The 16,936-nt window shown below is 43.0% G+C and overlaps 1 long non-coding RNA gene across 1 annotated transcript in view; it reads right to left on the reverse strand.

The window, feature by feature from the left end:
* LOC138829278 (uncharacterized) overlaps window positions 1–13,256 on the reverse strand; it is a 166,602-nt gene extending 153,346 nt beyond the window's left edge. Inside the window, exon 1 of the long non-coding RNA XR_011372523.1 lies at window positions 13,202–13,256. This is a non-coding gene — a long non-coding RNA (uncharacterized lncRNA). The remainder of the gene's footprint in view (window positions 1–13,201) is intronic.
* Between the last annotated feature and the right edge of the window lie 3,680 nt (window positions 13,257–16,936).

Here is a 16,936-nt window from a genome sequence, read left to right on the forward strand (position 1 = left end):
GAAGGAAGGAAAGAAGGAAAGAAAGGAAGGAAGGAAAGGAAGGAAGGAGGGGGAAGGAAGGAAGGAGGGGAGAAGAAGGAAGGAAAGAGAAAGAAAGAAACAGAAAGAGACAAAATAAAGAAAGAAGGAAAGAAAGAAAGAGGGGGGAAGGAAGGAAGGAGAAAGAAAGAAACAGAAAGAAAGAGAAGAAAGAAAGAAAGAGGGGGGAAGGAAGGAAGGAGAGAGAAAGAAAGAAAGAGAAAAGAAAGAAAGAGAGGGAGGGAGGGAGGGAGGAGGAGGGAGGGAGGGAGGAAGGAAGGAGGAAGGAAGGAAGGAAGGAAGGAAGGAAGGAAGGAAGGAAGGAAGGAAGGAAGGAAGGAAGGAAGGAAGGAAGGAAAAGAAAGGAAGAAGGAAAGAAAGGAAGGAACAAATGAATGCAGGATCTGGAACAAGGCTGCACAATTGCTCATGTAAAGGGTTCAAGGTGCGGCTGAATTCTTGGGTGCAAGTTCAGCAGGGTCAGGGCCTTGTTCTCTTGGCTTCTCATTGAAACACGTGTTGAGACCTCTGAATGGAGTATACCATGGGAACATACAATAAAGGGCCCCCACCCCTTGGTACTCTTCCATTTAATGAGATGTGCATTTAAGTGGCCTCTCATGGAAGAACAGACATTTTAGACATACACACTAAGCAGGCCTAATCTTCACTGCCTACTCTTTAGAATTCTGTCTCAGAAGTCACAGTTTCCAGAACTTGGGGAACTTGGAAGCCCAGGAGACAGGAGACACTGAATCTGAAGGCTGTCTCATGCCAGGCTGCTGAAGCAGAGGCCATGGTGATTGCTAGGGATCACATTCTAGATCCTCCTGCATGGTTCCACAATATACAGCAGTCTGCAGGAGTGTTTATGAACACAACTTTAACATTTAAATTTAATCAAGTTCACATATACATGCTATTTTTGAAATGACCTAAAACATGTGGGTAAAAGGAGGTAATGTGATTTTTTTTAACTTGTACCTTGAAACTGAAGCCATTGGTCCCCTCAAGAATTCAAGAGAGCACACCAGGTATTAAGCTACATGCCCATAGTCCCAGTTACTCAGGAAACAGAGACTGAAGAATCTTAACTTTCAGGACAGCATAAGCAAAGTTAATAAGACCCTATCTCAAAACAAAACAAAATTTAAGCCAGGCATCAGTGGTTCATGCCTTTAATCCTAGCTACTGAGGAAGCTGAGCTCTTAGGATCACTATTCAAAGCTTGCCTGAGCAAAAAAAGTTAATGAGAGTCTTATCTCCAACAAAAAGCAAGAAATGGAGCTGTGGCTCAAGTGGTAGAGGCCAGCTTTTTTTTTCTTTTTTTTTTTTTTTTGGTGGGGGGGTCCGGTCATGGGGCCTGAACTCTGGGCATGGGCACTGTCCCTTAGCTCTTCAGCTCAAGGCTAGTGCTCTACCACTTGAGCCACAGCGCCACTTCCAGCTTTTTTCTTTTTGCTTATGTGGTGCTGAGGAATCAAACCCAGGGCCTCATGCATGCAAGGCAAGCGCTCTACCACTGAGCCACCTTCCCAGCTTCTAGAGGCCAGCTTTGAGTAGAAAAAGCTAAGTAAGAGCATAAGACCCTGAGTTACAGCCCCAGTAGCAGCACACGCACACTCACGCCCGTGTGCATACACACACACAAAAAAAAAAATTATAAAGGGAGGCCTGGGGATCATAGCTGAAGTGATAGCGTACTTGTCTAGCAATCACAGGCCCACACTCCATCTCTAGTACTGAAAGAAAAAAGAAGATTCAAGAGAGCTTAATCAGAACTGTTACAATAATAGCCTTGCTTGCAGGCAAAATTTTTAAAATAAAAAACTCATTTACATCTGCTGGCTGTTTATATTGTGGGAGTAAACTTGCCCTAAACTTGATCCCTCGTTTTTTTTAAACAAGATCCAACTGTTGGAACTCAGGCTGGTTTCCAGTTCAATTACATGCTGAAAGTACAGGCACATACCACCACACCTGGCTTCCTTTCATTTTATATATTTATGTGTGTGTGTGTGTGTGTGTGTGTGTGTGTGTGTGTGTGTGTGTGTGTGTGTGCGCACATGCTGGTCCTGGGGCTTGAACTCAGGGCCTGAATACTGTCCCTGAGCTTTTCTGCTCAAGGCTAGTGTGCTACCACCTGAACCACAGCTCCACTTCCAGCTTTCTTGGTAGTTAACTAGTGGTAAAAGTCTCATTGACTTTCCTATCTGGCTGGCTTCAAACCACAATTCTCAGATCTCAGCCTCCTGAATAGCTAGGATTACAGATATGAGCACCCAGCTTCAAGTGGTAGAGCTCTAGCCTGGAGCAAATAAAGCTCAGGGATAGTACCAAGGCCCTGAGTTCAGGCCCAGGCCTAGCACACACACAAAAGTTTTAAATTATTTACTAATACTATTTCTAACTTTTTTGGTGATACTGAGGATTAAACTCGCTAGACATGTACTCTACCACTTGAGTCATTCCTCCAGCCCTTTTGCTTTTAGTTTGTTTTTCAAATAGCATCTCAGGCTTTTGCCTGACTGGCCTTGAATCATGAGCCTTTGCCTCCTGAGTAGCTGGGATTACAGGTGTATACCACCACGCCAACTGAGATTACTTATAATTCAAGCATGAAATAAAAACCCAGTAATGGGTTTTGAGCCCAAATGATTTTGTCTTTTTTTTTGGGGGGGGTGTCCGGTTATGGTGCCTGAACTCTGGGCCTGGGCACTATCCCTCAGCTCTTCAGCTCAAGGCTAGTGCTCTACCACTTGAGCCACAGCGCCACTTCCGGTTTTTTTTCTTTTTGGTTATGTGGTGCTAAGGAATCGAACCCAGGGCCTCATGCATGCAAGGCAAGCACTCTACCACTGAGCCACCTTCCCAGCCCCCAAATGATTTTCTTTTGGAAGTATTGAGGATTGGACTCAGGGCCTTGCACTCACTAGGCAAGTGCTCTACCAGGGAAAGCCAAGATGGAGATTATGCAGCTATTAACAATAACAAACATGATAAACAACTTGGCAGTGCACACTTAAAAATCCCAGCTGTCAAGAGGATAAAGTTGGAGGATCAGGAGAGAGTATATTAGTAAGACCTGTTTCAAAGAAACCAAAAATCCAAAACCAAATGAAATCAAAACAAAACAATAATCTCTCCCCACCAAAGCCAAAAATTAAACCAAACCAAGCAACAGTATATTAAAACTGAAATGTATCTATCAGATTCAGGTTTTGCCACCTATTTTGTTGGTGACCTTGGACCAATTACTTGACCTTCCTGTGACTTGATTCCCTCATTTGTAATATGGGGACACTCACGTCACCTGCCTCCTACCTGGCTGGTGGTAAGTGCTGTGCACACATTCATGGCGGCCATGGAAAACTGCTGGCTTGGTATTTACATTTCTCCATGGCAGACTCTGAGTTTGTTGAGGTTCTGTTGCCTAGCAGTTTAGTAGAGGGGGGCATTTGGTTTACATGAGTCTGGGTGGGTGAACAGGCTGTAGATGCTGGGATGACTGCCACATGGGTGTATGTGGCACAATGATGGGAGAGAAGATATTGTGGTTTGATGGTAGCTGATCCCCTGAGCATGAAAAACAGCAAATTGTGTCATGCTGGTAAGTTCTGGCTTGATCCTGAAGATGATAGACTGTACAATATAATATGTACTTTAGATTGCAAGATTCTTTTATTTTTAAACTATTCTGGTACTGGGGGTTGAACTCTGAGGCCTTGTGACCCTGCTTGGCTTTTTTACTCAAGGCTGGTGCTCTATCACTTGAACCACACCTCTTCTTCTGGTTTTTTGGTGATTAATTGGTGATAAGAGTCTCCTGGACTTTCCTATCTAGACTGATTTCAAGCTATGATTCTCAGATCTCAGCCTCCTAAGTAGCTGGAATAACAGGTGTGAGCCATCGGCACCTGACTTGTTGCAAGATTCTTGAGAACAGGAGTGGTGTCTTATTCATTTTTTGTAAGGAACCCATCATTTTACCCAAGAAGTGTTTTGTACTGAATAAAAGGCAATGTTGTTGACCATGGCAGAAGATGGGCATTAGGGAGGCCTCCAAGAGGTCTATTAAAATGCTCAGGAGGGGGGGAAGGAGAAGGATTGGGATTGGGATTGGGGGGGAGGGGGAAGGCTGGGAAGGGATGTGAAGGGTAAACCAAAGGAGGAGGCTGCAATGCTTGGTAAGAAATGTACCCATTATCCTGCCCATGTAATTGTAACCCATCTGTACAGTATGTTCACAAATAAAATTAAATTAAATTAAAAATAAAATAAAATAAAATAAATGCTCAGGAGGGTATGAATAAAGGCAGCCACTGGGGTTGGAGAAGAGGTAAGGGGAGAATGAGAAGCAGCATCATAGCATTTGATGGTTGACGGGGTTGACAGATGAAGACAAAGGGAAGATGGCTTTGTGAGTTTTAGTTCGGTGATGACAAAGCTATTACAAATGACTTCACTATTAACTTAGGATCTTTTTCTTGCCTCAAAAGATACATGTATAAACAATGTTTTTTCTAGACTCATTACTCTTTTTTGAAACTTTTTAGGGAGTCACACTGAGAGTTCTACATTAATGTTACCTTAGCAGTTTCTGTGTGTGTGTGCCAGTTCTAGGGTTTGAATTCTGGGCCTAGGTGCTATCTCAGCTCAAGGCTAGCATTCTGCCACTTAAGCATAACTTCACTTGGCTTTTTGGTGGCTAATTGGAGATAAGAGTCTCACGGGCTTTCTAGCCCAGGCTAGCTTTGAAATGCAATCCTCAGATCTCAGCCTCCTTAATAGCAAGGATTACAGGCATGATTTTTTTTAATTAATGGAAGTTTTCATTAGGAGTTTTCTATGCACTCCACTATCAAACTGGATAATTTTCCTAGCATGGCAGGACTTTCTATCCTCTTGTTCAAAATAACTTGGAAAGAATGCAACATCTGCAGGTAGAATTAGAAGCAGAAAGCCAAACATTTTTGGTAGAAAACTACAGAGAAGCTAGGATGTTTCTCAGTGGAAGAGTACTTGCCTAGTATGCAAGAGGTCTCAGTTCAATTCCCAGCCTGGAAATGAAAAGAAAAGAAGGATGTTTTCCTGCGTTTTACTGCTTCTACTTTTTTCTTTTGGCCTATCCTGGAGCTTGAACTCAGGGACTGGACATTGTCCCTGAGCTTCTTTTTGCTCATGACTAGCGCTCTACCACTTGAGCCACAGCACCAGGTCCTGTTTTTTCTGTTTACGTGGTACTGAGGAATCAAACCCCAGGCTTCCTGCATGCTAGGCAAACACTATACCACTAAAGCCACATTCTCAGCCCTGTTGCTTCTTTTTGTAAGGCTCAAGCTAAACTTAAGAATAAAAGAAACAAAGTTAGAATACTGAAATAAAATCTTACCACAAGCCCCTTAATAATTCTGCTTTTTAGCTATACTCCTAAAGTTTCTGAAGTTTCCAGGCATCTTTCAAGCACCAAGGACTGATCAGCCTCTTTAGCTACAAATGAGAGGAATGCTAAATTACTTCCAAAATCATGTTTCCAACTCTTGAGTTCTACAGCATTAAATAATATTAAGCTGCAGACTCTGGCATTCATTGATGTGACCAGAATTATTCCCACATTCTACTATCCACTCTCAAAATACACAGGTATGTGTGGCCGTGTGTGTGTGTGCACACGCGTGCGCGCGCACACACACACACACACACACACACTTTGATTTCCCTACTTGTAATTTTTTTTTTAATTAACTACTTCTAAAGTCGAGATGGGCTCTGCTTCCCCAAATCTGTTTCAACACATGAAATACCACAAGTACAGAGAAAGCATCAAATCGCAGGCCAGTCTGGACTCAGGGGGAGGGCCTATGGCCCTCTAGTGGACAAACGTGGCATTACCACCTTCTTACTCAGAAAGTGGCTAAACCAATAGGGTTGGAAGCCTCCAGAGACTCTATCAGAGTGCCCTGAAACACTGACCAGAGACAAGTTCATGAAAAACATTCTGACCATTGTCTTTGATGTAATGTTTTGTTATTTTGAGGAACTTTATTCCTTCAAATTTTAAATGTAAAGCTAAAGAAAGCTAAGCTAGAGCCAGGTGCTCACAGCAGTAGCCTAGCTATGCCAGGGACTGAGATCTGATTATCACAGTTCAAAGCCAGCTTGGGCAGGAAAGTCCATGAGATTCTTATCTTCAACTAACCACCAAAAAATCCAGAAGTGAAGCTGTGTCTCAATTGGTAGAGCACCAGCCTTGAATGAAAAAACAAAAAAAAAAAAACCTAGGGAACAGTGCCCAGGCCCTGAGTTCAAGCCCTTGTACTGGCACACACACACACACACACACACACACACACACACACACACACACACACACACACACACACACACACACACACACACACACAAAGGAAAGAACACTACGCTAGATTCCAGAGTAATGTTAAATGGCCTACATTTTATATTAGTGTTTTAGTTATTCTTAGCAGAAAAAATGTATACATTTCAAACTATTCAGAATGAAATTGCCTCCCAATGGGGTCTGGATTCTCTTTTGAACTTCATTATACCTCATTTACACTGTCAAAACACACATCTCAAAAAGATGTTGGTGGCAGCTAATGACAGAGAAGTAAGGGATGGAATTATTTGACAGGTTGTGAGCGACAAGGCTGTAGCTCCTTTAAATTATTGAGCAGCCAATTTTAAAGGCACATTTATATGCCTATTCATTTGTGCAAGCAACAAATATTTACTAGCTCATGCTATGCCAATCATAGTCTATTTGCTTAGATCTTTTCTTTACCCTTCGTCTGAAAAGTTGGCTTCCCACAAGTCTAAACCAACTGTCTTCCAGCTAGAATAACCAGGGGTAGTACTAGCAAGAGACTGCAGGTCTAGAAGTAGGAAAAAGCAGGGTTATTTTTTTTCCATTTTCTTATAATAGTTTCAGCTTCCCAGTTCACAACCTCCCTCCCACTAGGGCCCTTGGCATCTCCAAATCCATACTATAAAGGAAAGCTATTATTCAAATGCATGGCCAGTCTAAGTCACCCTGACTTGCAGAGGGTATGGAAAAAGGAAGAGAGCAAAGTTTGAAAGTCTTTTCCTCCATCCTCCAAGTTCATTTTCTCTTCTAGTTAATATTAGATCTTAGTATGTCTAGTAACATTGTAACTCAACATACTACTAGCCACACAGCTCTGGTCTCTGCTTTGAACTCCCAGATACACTTAGTTTATATTGCCAAACTCATGATTCAAGACATTGTTATAGATCACATGTGCCAACTGAGACAAGCCCAGCAAAAGAGGAAACATAAGTGTTGCTTAAAACCCTTGAACAAAGACCTCAGATTGTTCTTTGAATCTGGGTTCCATGAGAAAACTCATCCTTAACAGCAAAAGCATCTATTTTATGAAATGAGTTAATGTCTAACTCTTTTACATACAAAATAGTTCTCACTATAAAAGACCCTTGGGAGAATTGAGAAAATACTCACTTAAATAATATTCTGTAGATCTTAATTCTTTTCTGGAAATATTGTTGCAATTGGCCTAATACAAAGACTAGGGACAATAGGACTTTCTTATTTGGACCAGGGCCTGAACTCAAGGATTCATGCTTGCTTGGCTGGGGGATTCTACCACATTAGCCACACCTCCAACCTAGCTTTTTGCTAGTTATTTTGACAATGGAATCTCATGAACTTTCCTGCCCAGGCTGTTTTTTTAACTCCAATCCTCCAGATCTCTGCCTCCTGAGTAGCTAGGATTATAAGCACAATCCAGGCACCTGGCAGAAATAATACTTGTAAAAGTCTCTCAAACCTGTCTAATTCAATACACAAATGATTTCACTCTAGTGCATTAACCAAAGGAGGATGTTTCATTGAGAAGGACAGACTTGAAGGCAGACCTCAAGTGATAGAATACCTGCCTAGCAAGTGTAAAGTCCTGAGGTCAAACCTCAATATCACACATACACACACACACACACACACACACACACACACACACACACACATATGCATTCATGCGCGCGCACACACACGCATGCACTCACGTGCGTGTGCACACACACACATGCACTCACGTGCACACACGCATGCATGCACTCACGCGTGCATGCACACACACGCACGCACACACACACACATGCACACACACACACACACACACACACACACAAAGCTATAGTTAAAGAACACAGAAAGCCACTGAGCAATGAAGAGTGATACCTAGGCTTCCTGACACCTTCTAATTTTTTTTCCTGTGTGAATAAAATCCAACCGTTTTTAAATAATTTAACAAGATACATTTGACCCTACCAAATTCACTCAACCTTAACCAAAAGATGACCCCCCCAAAAATCTATTTATTTACTTCCTTGACAAGACTCATCTTCCAGACAAATCTCTCCATGAAACCACCTCCTCTCTCCACCACCTTCACACCCAACCTCTCCCACCTCACTGAGCCCTGTGGGAAAGGAATGGGCTGAAGGAGTGCAGAGAAACTATTTCTCAGTGGTGGCTAAGTTCCATAGGATCAGGATGAAAAGATTAATGTCATCTTCCCCCAGAGTTCTGCCCACATTACAGGATTGAGCCTCCCTGTGGGAGAAGAATATTGAAAGGATGGGGAAAAGGTGTGGAGAACACTCACTTAGTGTAGCACTGTTTTTTTGGCAGTGATTTTCTAGGCGTTTCATGGACATGTCCTATTCCTTAGCTAGACTGTAAATTCCTTGACTACAAGGATGAAGTTTAGGCTGTAAATCTTGAATTTCCTACAGTGTCTAGCACAGTGCTTCTCCTACAGATGCTTAATCAGCATGCTGTTGATTAATGAGAATCTGTATACTTGCAACAATTCCTGGGTAAGCTTTATGTGAAAGTATATTATGCATGGTATATGATTTCAGAGGTTGACTATTGCCAGGGATCTCCCCCATATCCACCCCCATTGTCCCTCACAGGATTCACCCAGCTCTCCATGACTGTGGGGCAGTGATAGAATCCTGAGCTTGGAGCCCATGTCACTGTTGGAATGGACCAGAGCTTCTTCCAGAGATAGCGCTCAAAGTCTCATTCACATGGACAGAAGCGGGAAAGCCAGAAACTGGTTAAAACTGAAGCCCATCTCTCTTCCATTCCATCTGCTCCCCAAAGGTTTCTCTTACCCCATCTCTACTTGCATGTTCCCTTTTTGGCTGAACTCTAGAGTCCCAACAACAACCTTCAGCACCCAGTTATGGCTTCTCCCCAGTTTTTCTTTTTCTTTCTTCTTTTCTTTTTCTTTCTTCCTTTCTTTTGTTCTTTTTCTTTCTCCTTTCTTGTGTGTGTGTGTGTGTGTGTGTGTGTGTGTGTGTGTGTGTGTGTGTGTTGTGTGTGTGTGTGCTATCCTTTAACTTTTTAATTCAAGGCTGCTGTTCTACTACTTTAGCCACAGCTACACTTTCAGCTTGTGGGTGGTTAATTGGAAATAAGAGTTTTATGGCTTTCTTGCCTAGGCTGGCTTCAAACGGCGATCCTCAGATTCCTCCCGAGCTACTGGCACCCAGATCTCTCCCCAGTTATGGAAGCTCAGCCTCTAGGAGCATCTCAGGCTGGTTCCTAGTGCCTCTCTGTGGTCTTGGAGTCTGTGAGATCTGATTGTCAGCTTATGGCTGGGCCTTGCAGATTCCTGACTCCTGTCAGTGTTCTCAGACCAGTCAACTAGGAACTTAGATAACAGTACTTTGGAGGCATTGGCTGAAAAACTAGTTGCTACTCTTAACCTCTTTGGGAAATGTCTTGATATCAAAAACCAGTGAACAGTGAAACCAAAGGAGGGTATTCATAGAAGCAGATCACAATCAATAGCTATGTGCATATGATCATATAAATTATTTTATAAAATGAAGAGACTTTTGTTGTTGTTGTTGTTTTAAAAAAAAAAAAAAGCCAGTGAAGAAAATTTCAGTGGTGAACACACTTTTCCAGGGATAAGAAAAGATGCCATCCATGATCTGTATCTACATGGAATATTAATCATAAGAAGATGGCTGATGTTGAAGGATTCTCAGCTAGACAGGGGGACAGGTCCCCACCTGTCCTTGACCAACCCTCTCTTGTTTTCAGTCTCAGGAAGAATGGATTGAGAATACAACATTCTAAGTTAAAGAGGAAATCCCAGAACAGCCTGGGAGTTTTTCTTCTCCCTCCTAGAACCAATATTCTGTAATACTTGACTCTGCAATCTAAATGTTCCTATTCATGCCAGATGTTGGTGGCTCACACTTATAATCGTAAAGACTCAGGAGATTGAGATCTGAGGGTCAAGGTTTGAAGTCCGTGAGACTTATTTCCAATGAACCACCAAGAAGCCAGAAGTGGAGCTGTGGCTTACATGGTACTTTGAGTAAAAAACCTAAAGGATAAGGCCCAGGCCATGAGTTCAATCCCCAGTGCTGGCATAAATAAATATCCCTTACTCAGAGTGCTTCTGGGCGTTCTTTGCTGCCCTGCAAAGCAGGGTCCACACAAACAAGACTCCATCTGCCTCTGGAAGCTTTCCCGGGCCTCCAGTGAGGTAGGGACCCTCAGCTTCTTTGATTTTTATTACCTGTCTGTGAGTAGCAAAGTTGCTCAGCTTCTGTTAGAATTGTTTCACCAAACTCAGACTCTGGGTTTGTGCAAAATCCTGCCATATCTAGAAACCTTAGCAGAAATTGTCAAGGTGTTTCAAGCCCTCCCCCATGACTGATAACAGTTAACAGACTTCCCACTCAAGGGTGGAAACCAGGCCGGCGATCTGTTAGCAGAGACCCAGACTGTGCTGGTGAGCGAGCGTCCTGTCCCCATACTGCATCTGGAATGTCATGTCTATGAAAGTATGGCTCTCCTTTGAGACAGTAATAGAGATATCTTCACCTTATACTGATGGGTTTCCATCTTGTTCCTTTCTCTTTAATCATTTAATCTGGTTTGCAACACAAGCTAGTTCATTTGCTTTCTAATTGGGGCTGATGTTGCATCATCCACTGACAAAGATCTTCTGATGGACCCCTGGGCTCATGAGGCTTCCCTGGGGAAATGGGTGCCCTGCCACACCTTATGCTCTGCCTCCCACATTTCATCTCCATTGTGCTCCTGGCCCTCCATTCAAGGCTCCAGGGGGGTCTGGCCGCCAGGTGCCCTAAAAGATCACCACAAATCTGGCCCACAGGGACTCACCTGACCAGTTCGGTTGTTAGTGAATCAGTGTTTTTCTTCCCTACTTATATCTATCTACACTGTCTTTGTGGATAAACGAAGAGCATTTCTGAGCATTCCCATATTACTCTAAGGTCCAGAGCTTCAGGATGATTATCCTGCCTGTGGCTCTGTAACTTGGCAAATCTGATTGGTCTTCCTGTTTCTGCTAGTCTGGAACACTTTAATATTAACATGTTAATCAATTGTCATGACCTTTCTACCATATTCATCAACTGTGGCAGAGGCAAAGCTGGACTTTGAAAGCTATTTGGCAACATCCACTGTCCAAAGACATTCAAAGACCATCCTAGCCTATTGTGTCAAAGTTGACGGTATTATTCAGAATTATAATGAATACATGTTTTTTTCAGTATATTTTAAGCCACTGTACTCAAATAGGCAATGAAAGCTACCATCTAATCTGAAGTTCTTTTTCTGGGCACCAAGAAACTTTCCAGCTCAGTGAACTATACACAAATAGAGAAACTGCTCGCCACATTGTGATTCTATTTTAATATTTGTAGGTAGCTTTCAAACAAGTTGGCCTCGCAGTAAGAATGCAAATTAAATGGCAAGCTGATATACAGACACACACACACACTCTCACACACACACACCCTACAAAGCTGAACCAAAAGTACCTTAAATGATACTGCCTTAGGTCTTACCTATTAGAATTTATACATGTGCTCTGAAAATACCTCAAAAGAATGCTTCTCTAACTGTGTTCAAGACGTGTGTACATACAAACACCAGTGTGGATGTGAGAGCCAAATCAGAAATTAAGTGGACACCTATGCAGGTGTCACTACCTCTGGCCTCTTTGACTTTGCTCCCCCTTTTTCTAGGTTTTTGCCCCTCAGACATCATCATGATGCTTTTCCAGACCTCCCCCCAACTACAAATGCTCTCTTGCCAAGCACCAGTGGCTCATGCCTGTAATCCTAGCTACTCCAGAAGCTAAGGTCTAAGAATCTCAGTTTGAAGTAAACCCCAGGCAGGAAAGTCTATGACACTATTATCTAATAAACTACTCAATAAAACCAGAAGTGGAGCTTGGCTCAAGTGGTAGAATGCTAGACTTGAGCAAAAGAAGCTCAGAGTCAGTTCCTAGGCCCCGAGTTCAAGACCTAGAACCAGTACACACACACAAAAGCAGGGAGTGAAGCTGTGGCCCAAGTGCACCAAAAACATCAGCTTTGAGTGAAAAAAGTATCAAGGCCTCTGAGTTCAAGGCCCGGTACTAGCACAAAAATAAAATAAAATGTTTGGTGAAACTGGTGCTTACAAGGATGTAATGAAGCAGACTCTAAGTTACTCCCTGGGCTAGGAAAGCAAGAATAATTTTCTAGAAAGCAACTAGCAGATTCCAGCAAAATATTAAAGACTTGTACCCTTTGTCCTTTATCTTTAGTTCTTCACCCTATGTTAGCACAAGTTGTGCAAGAAAGCTGTTACAACATCATAGGTATTAGAGGAAAACCCTGTACAACTGAAGCCAACTTCAACAGCTGCTAAATTGTAGTTAATCCAGATAATTAATGAAGGAGTAAGAATGAAGCAGATGTATATGGCCAGCAAGTCAGAGATCTCCAAAATATGTCAACAAATTAAAAGCATGTGCATACACACACACACACACACACACACACACACACACACACACACACACACACACACACACACACACACACACAGAGCTTGGCTCATATAGTACATGTAAAAAATGGTATAAAGGGAGTAGATGAGGTTGAATAGTGTCAAAATAGATTGTCACTATAAAAATGTAACACGGAGCCAAGAGCTGGTGGCTCACGCCTGTAATCCTAGCTACTCAGGAGGCTGAGATCTGAGGATCACAGGCAGGAAATTCCATGAGACTCTGATCTCCAATAAACCATTAGAAAACCAGGAGTGGTGCTGTGGCTCAAGCAGTAGATCGCTTACCTTGAGCTGAAGAGCTGAGGGATGGTGCCCAAGCCCAGAGTTCAAGCCCCACACTGCCAAAAAAAAAAAAAAAAAAAAAATGTAACAAGGAAACTTGTTAGGGGGAAGCAGGGAGTACTATAGCAAGACTGAGATTGATTGGGATACTGTGTACATTTATGTGGAGATGTAACAATGACACACCTCTCTGCGTATTTAAGCCAATAAAAATGGAATAGAGGGACTCATCCTGATTAAAAGTGAAAATAGAATAATGTCTGCAGTCTAGTTAACAGTATTATGCAAATATCAACTTCCTGGCCTTAGTCTTATACTACAGATATAACTATGCTAAGTTGTCACTGCTGAAGAAGGTTGGAGGAAGGGCATGCCGTAATTCTATATACATCTTCTGCAGCTTCCTGTAATAAGTCAATAATTAATTCAAAACAGAAAAGTTAAAAACAACTCAATGTTCAGAAAGTGTGTATGATGTTTTTACAAAGTATCAAAAGGTGAGAGCTCCAAATCACTGGTCTCTCCCTTACAGAGATCTGAAAAGAGTATTGGGTTCTGCTCAAGAATTTGATCTGCCCCACAGTATAACCCCTGTTTTCACTGTATTTGATGTTGGTATAATTCGGGAAGGGGAAGGGAAAAAACAAATTGTTTAAATAGGGATACAGGTTGACCCATTGCAATAATGAGATGTACAAGATGTTATGTCAAAAAACGAACTTAACAATTTCGGTGGCAGGGCGGAGAAGGGGTAGGAGTGTAGTTGTGGAGATGGAGATGGGAGGGAAGGGATGGGAGGGGAAAAACAAAGAAGGAGGCAACAATGCTTGATAAGAAATGTTCTCGGGCTGGCAAGGTGGCTCAGTGGTAGAGCGCTTGCCTTGCATGCCTGAGGCCCTGGGTTCGATTCCTCAGCACCACATAAGCAAAAAGAAAAAAAAAGCGGGAAATGGCGCTGTGTCTCAAGTGGTAGAGGGCTAGCCTTGAGCTGAAGAGCTGAGGGACAGCACCCAGGCCCAGAGTTCAGGCCCCACGACCGGACCAAAAAAAAAAAAAAAAAATGTTCTCATGCTGGACACCGGCGGCTCACGCCTGTAATCCTAGCTACTCAGGAGGCTGAGATCTGAGGATTGCAGTTCAAAGCCAGCCTGGGCAGGAAAGTCTCCAATAAACCACTAGAAAACTGGAAGTGGTGCTGTGGCTCAAGCGGTAGAGTGCTTGCCTTGAGCTGAAGAGTGCAGGGACAGAGCCCAAGACCAGAGTTCAAGCCCCACGACCAACCAAAAAAAGAAAAGAAATGTATTCCTTGCTCATGTAATTGTAACCCCTCTGTACAGTATTTTCACAATAAAAAAAATCATTAAAAAAAAAAAAAGAATTTGATCTGACCCAACAAATCAGAGAACTCAGATGTAGACAGACCACTTAGTCCCCTGGCAAGGATTATGAGGGGCTTATTTATTTATACCAAACTCCAAAAACAAGAAATGGTAACTGAAATTACTTACATAATAAGGTCAAATGTTATCTCCAGAGAGAATAAGCTGGCCACTAGAGGGAAATGATCCTCTTTTCAAAGTGATACAGAATGTGTGTGCTCGTGCACAAGCATACACATGTGTTTTCAAGTGGCCCAGAAATTCTTTGCAGGTAAATGAAAGAGACATTTCACTATCTCCTCCTTGCAAAGAGATGACCAGAAAAATACACTGCCATCCAGAACTGAAGTTGGGCCAGCATTAGCCTGCCAAAGTCTACTCTTCAATTTTCTGAAGCCCTCTGTTGAGAAACTAAAGCTGGCATGGGTGACTGGGCTCCTGCTTTAGAACTCCCTGAAGGAAGTGGTGCTATGATTCAAGTAGTAGAGCACTCACCTTGAGCTGAAGAGCTAAGGGACAGCACCCAGGCCCAGAGTTCAAGCCCCATGACTGACCAAAAAAAAAAAAAACTCCTGCCAGGAGCACTGTGGGCTCACACCTGTAATCCTATCTACTCGGGAGGCCGAGGTGTGAGGATCTTGGTTCAAAGCCAGCCCTGGCAGGAAAGTCTATGAGACTTTTATCTCCAATTAACCACCAGAAAACCGGAAGTGGCACTGTGGCTCATGTGGTAGAGCATTCGCCTTGAGCTGAAGAGCACAGGGTCAGAGCCCAGGCCCAGAGTTCAAGCCACTCGAATAACAAAAAAAAAAAAAAAAAAAAAAAAAAGAACACCCTGAAGCTCTCAGGGGAAAGGACAATAGCAACACTCCTGAGAGATAGGTGTGGGTGTTTTGTTTTTAGTTTTGTTTACTTTTGTTCTTGTTCTTGTTTTGTGAGGGTTCTAGGGCTTAAACTCAGGGCCTGAGTGCTGTTCCTTAGGGTTTTTTGTTTGTTTGTTTGTTCAAGGCTGGTGCTCTACCACTTGAGCCATAACTCCACTTCTAGCTTTTGGTGGCTAGTTGGAAATAAGAGTCAGGACTTTCCAGCCCAAGCTGGGTTCCAATTGTGATCCTCAGATCTCAGCCTCCTGAGGCATGAGCCACTGGCATCAAGTTGAGGGTTTTGCATTGTAAAGCTCCTGAAGAAACAAGATGGTCTGCAAAGCAGATACTTGTTCAGGAACAAGACTCCCAAAGGCTTTTTTTCAGGGTAGCAACTGAGAGGGAAAGGATGAGAAAGAAGTGTTAGATATGTAATAGATACCAGCCAGTTTGGGACGCCCAAAGCAAAGATGGCCTTCAGAGGAATCCCTTGTTAGTAATGTGAGGTCCCACAGTCTTGATCAGGATTCACTGGGTCTGCCATAAGAACAGTGTAACTTCTTTTCAAAAGCTGAAGTGACTAGATGCTGGTGACTCACACCTGTAAGCATAGCTACTTGAGAATATACTTGCGAGGATCGAGGGTCAAGGCAAGTTGGGAAGAAAAGTTCTTGAGACCCCAACTCAATGGATTTCTGGGCACTAGCAGTGGTACGCATCCGTCATCCTAGTTATTATAGAAAGTCTAAAATCAGCAAATAGTAGATACTTGCCCAGGCAGGAACCAAGGGCCTATATCAAAAATAACTAGGGCAGCCGGGCGCTGGTGGCTCACGCCTGTAATCCTAGCTATTCAGGAGGCTGAGATCTGAGGATCGCGGTTCAAAGCCAGCCTGGGCAGGAGAGACCGTGAGACTCCTATCTCCAATAAACCACCAGAAAACCGGAAGTGGCGCTGTAGCTCAAGTAGTAGAGCGCTCACCTTGAGCTGAAGAGCTGAGGGACAGAGCCCAGGCCCAGAGTTCAAGCCCCACAGCCAACAAAAAAAAAAAAAAAACTAGGGCAGCTGGGCACTGGTGGTTTATACCTATAATCCTAGCAACTCAGGAGGCTGAGATCTGAGGATCAAGATTCAAAGCTAGCCAGGGCAGGAAAATCCTTGAGACTCTTATCTCCAATTAACCAGTAAAAAGAAAGAAATGGAGGTATGGCTCAAGTAGTAGAGTGACAGCCTTGAGCAAAAGAAAAGTTAAGGGACAGCAGCCAACCCCTAAGTTTAATCCCTAATATGGATGATAACAAATAATAATAATAATAACCAGGGCCAAAAAGGGCTAGAGGCATGGCTTAGAGGTAGATCACCTGCCTAAAAAGTACAAGGTCCTGATTTCAAACTCCCATACTGCAAATAAATAAATAAATAGCTAAAGCAGACTAGAGGGAGCAACAGCTGGCTGGATGTTCATAGCTAATTGGGCTCTGGACAGCTTGGCCCT

Source organism: Dipodomys merriami, unplaced genomic scaffold, assembly GCF_024711535.1.
Source record: "Dipodomys merriami isolate MVZ:Mamm:240054 unplaced genomic scaffold, mDipMer1.0.p SCAF_1, whole genome shotgun sequence".
In the NCBI taxonomy this organism is placed as follows: domain Eukaryota; kingdom Metazoa; phylum Chordata; class Mammalia; order Rodentia; family Heteromyidae; genus Dipodomys; species Dipodomys merriami.